The sequence below is a fragment of the Octopus bimaculoides genome, chromosome 16 (genome assembly GCF_001194135.2).
Source record: "Octopus bimaculoides isolate UCB-OBI-ISO-001 chromosome 16, ASM119413v2, whole genome shotgun sequence".
Classification (NCBI taxonomy): domain Eukaryota; kingdom Metazoa; phylum Mollusca; class Cephalopoda; order Octopoda; family Octopodidae; genus Octopus; species Octopus bimaculoides.
This window is the reverse complement of record NC_068996.1, coordinates 54,091,114-54,094,539: the sequence shown is the minus strand read 5'-3', so window position 1 is coordinate 54,094,539 and position 3,426 is coordinate 54,091,114. Positions and strand designations below refer to the sequence as shown.

Here is a 3,426-nt window from a genome sequence, read left to right as displayed (position 1 = left end):
CAGCGGAACTGAACTCGGAATCATATGGTTGGGCAGAAACTTCTTACCACACAGCCACGCCTGCACCTATATATATATATGAACCACATGGTTCCGACTTCAGTCCCACTGCATGTCACCTTGGGTAAGTGTCTTCTACTATAGCCTCGGGCCGACTAAAGCCTTGTGAGTGGATTTGGTAGACGGAAACTAAAAGAAGCCCGTCGTATGTATGTATATATATATGTATATGTATGTGTGTGCATATGTTTGTGTATGTTTGTGTGTGTTTGTCCCCCCACCCGCCCAATATCGCTTGACAACCGATACTGGATGTATTTATGTCCCCGTAACTTAGGGGTTCGGCACAAGATACCGATAGAATAAGTACTAGGCTTACAAAGAATAAGTCCTGGGCTCGATTTGCCCGACTAAACGCAGTGCTCTAGCATGGCTACAATCACATGACTGAAACAAGTAAAAGAGTAAAAGATATATATATATATATACATTTGCAAAAATGTATTAAGAGAAAAATTCAAGAGGCTATTGGCACATATATGAACAACATAGAGAAATACAAGAATATCGAAATATCAAATATCTTACAAGCATAAGTTGCTGATTTATCAAAACTATCTCTACTTCTAGTCCATAATATATCATAATAACCAAATGGCAATTTGAGAAGGGGAGGTAATCTCAGCAATCAAGAATGCTCCAAAATTTCTCCAAAGTTATGCTATTAAGGAAAAGGATATGCTCAATCTCTGAAGATAAAAAACATTCTCTAAAGATAAAGACAATGTTAATAAATAAAATATTTCTTCTGTTTGGCGTTTGATAAACATGTATTTGTATTTATTGTTTAAATACACGGCGTTAGTCACTCTGATTTAGTTCTCTTAGCTCATTTTTGTTTAAAATATGCAAATTACACAAGCTATAAATGTGTTCTAATGTTTTGATCACTGGAGATAAGGTTGGACAATTGAGGTACTGGTGGCATATGTGACGCCAGTACATATGTGACGCCAGTACATATGTGACGCCAGTACATATGTGACGCCAGTACATATGTGACGCATATGTGACGACTGCTCACTTGTCCCTAGACAAAAAACTTGTTCTTTTCCTTGATAGCATGTCAATTTCAGAAAATTCTTGATTCTTGAATTTATCTCTCTTTATGTGGAACAGTTCTTAATTACCATTTGATAATTTTGATACATCCTCTGTAGGCAGAGATAATTTTATTAAATTAAGATCTTATGTCTTATGGTATTTGATATGTCAGCATTTGTGTGTTGGGGGAGCTACTAATGATACGTTGTCAGGCAGCGTTTACAACGTGCCAAAGCACGTATTTTAATGGCAAGGAATTATTAGTTGCTCTTATTTCAATATAGTGTACATTAAAGGATATTTATCTTTCTCTAAATGGAGTATTTTTGTTGATGTTACCTTAACGGAACAATAAACTCTGTGTGTGTGTGTGTGTGTGTGTGTGTGTGTGTGTGTGTGTGTGTGTGTGTGTCGGGGTGGCTTGAAATAAACATCAGAGATACTTTGTCACGCTCAGAAACTGCAGGAGCTACTCAGAGGTTTGGTAAGTTCTTCTAAATCTATTACAATGCTGGAAACACTTTCGTATATATAAAGTGTGTGTAAAGTTTAAAATTTGGATATAAAAACTCAAAATTATATTTAATTCATGTTTAATGGTTGGTAATATAAAGACTAGAATAATTTCATTGCTGTATTTTTAATAATTTCAGCAGATTATTGATCTTAGTTGATTTCTGTTTGTTATTACAGATCACCCATGGATGGTGTACTGAAGGTAAATATCGGCAATATTCCATTGAATAGTTGGCCAGCCAGCTTATTCCGTCACTCTAGGATATTTGAAAGCTAATTTGTTTTATATTATATTACTTTCAAGTGTCAGCATGCGACCAAGTAAATTGTTTGGAGACAAAAACCCAATAATAGGAAAGACTGAAAGTACTTCTAAAAAAATGAGTGACGATTTCTGACCATGGTAAACATTGAATTAAATATAACGGCAAAAAAGTAGCTGGAGCAAACAACTATTTACTTGTCCCCTGATATGTTTTCGGAAATTACAAAAGTAGTAAAGCGGCATAATAATGATGAAACTTTTCTCTGTGTCATCTGCTGTGATTTCCACAGTCATGAAGCAGAGCGCACATGAAATTATCAGTTGAACAACTCGTAAACATCAAGGCACGTTAATGAAATTGGTGAGAGTGTGTAAAACACTGTTTGAACAATTGCAAGTAAAACAGCTTTTTTTTTCTTTGAAAATCGATGAAACCACTTTAAGAGATAATCATGATGAACTGCTGGTGCATGTTAGCTTTTTGAATAATAATCAGAATCGGCTCCACAAAGAAATGCTTCTTACACAAATGCATATAACAAATTTGAAACGTGAAGCCATATTTTAAAGACATTAAGAATCTTTCAAAGAAAACAACATTCCACTGAGAAAGCCAATGTTCTGTGAAAGAAAGGGTGTTACTCCTAATATAGATAGATAGATACAATGGTTAATTTAAAAATTCTGTACCCAAAGTTTTTTTTTCTTACAAGACAATAAAGGACATCTTGATGTAGTGATTGGTGTCATCTTTATCAAATTAAATGCATTTTCAAAGAGTTCTTTTCGGAAACTTCGTCAGAAAGACGACAGAGATTTCAGACGCCTTATACTGCAATATTAACAAAAAATAATTGCTTTTGTGACTTTGTTGCATTTTGAGATATTTTGGTGAACAGATATCAGCTGGTGTAGCATATTTTACGTCGAGTGATAAGTTTAATTTGGCGGCCAAACAGTTACAAATAGAAAAGTGAATGCTTGTATCTTGTGAAAACACTTTACTCAATTAATTGGGAAACAGAAGCTACTCAAGCAAATATAAAACATCAGAAGTTGGTGAAGTTTCCGCCCCTGGTTACCACTAATACTGTACCAGTTAATGATAATGTTTCTCTATCTGCTGAACATCTAAAATATCTACAGAAGTATGAAGGTTCGGTTTAGAAGCTTATTAGTGATGAACATTTCAGGTGGGTAGTCGATTTGTCTCGGGTAAATGCAGATAATACTGACATTACAGTGCAGGACAGCAGCGTGAATTATAATTATACAACTACTTGATTCAAACATACCAAGCATTGGCTAAAGTTGCGTTCTGTTGCCTTCCCCACTTCTTATTTTGCTACTAACAGCATATCGTTCGAAACTTGCACCAACGAGGATCAAATCGACTGCGGTGTTCATTCCGGTTTTCTACATGTTCAGTTCAAAGTCCGCCGAGGACAACTTTCAGTTTACGCTAGAAACTGTTACGATGGGTGTATAGATAGTGTTTTAAAAACATGCTATTTTACAAAGTACATAATATATATATATAT

General features: G+C 35.0%; 1 protein-coding gene across 4 annotated transcripts in view; it reads right to left on the bottom strand.

Annotated features, from left to right (window-relative positions):
* The window catches only part of LOC106884153 (potassium voltage-gated channel subfamily H member 1), a 430,860-nt gene that overhangs the window by 393,286 nt on the left and 34,148 nt on the right, over positions 1-3,426 (bottom strand). The gene's annotated exons all lie outside the window — the stretch shown is intronic.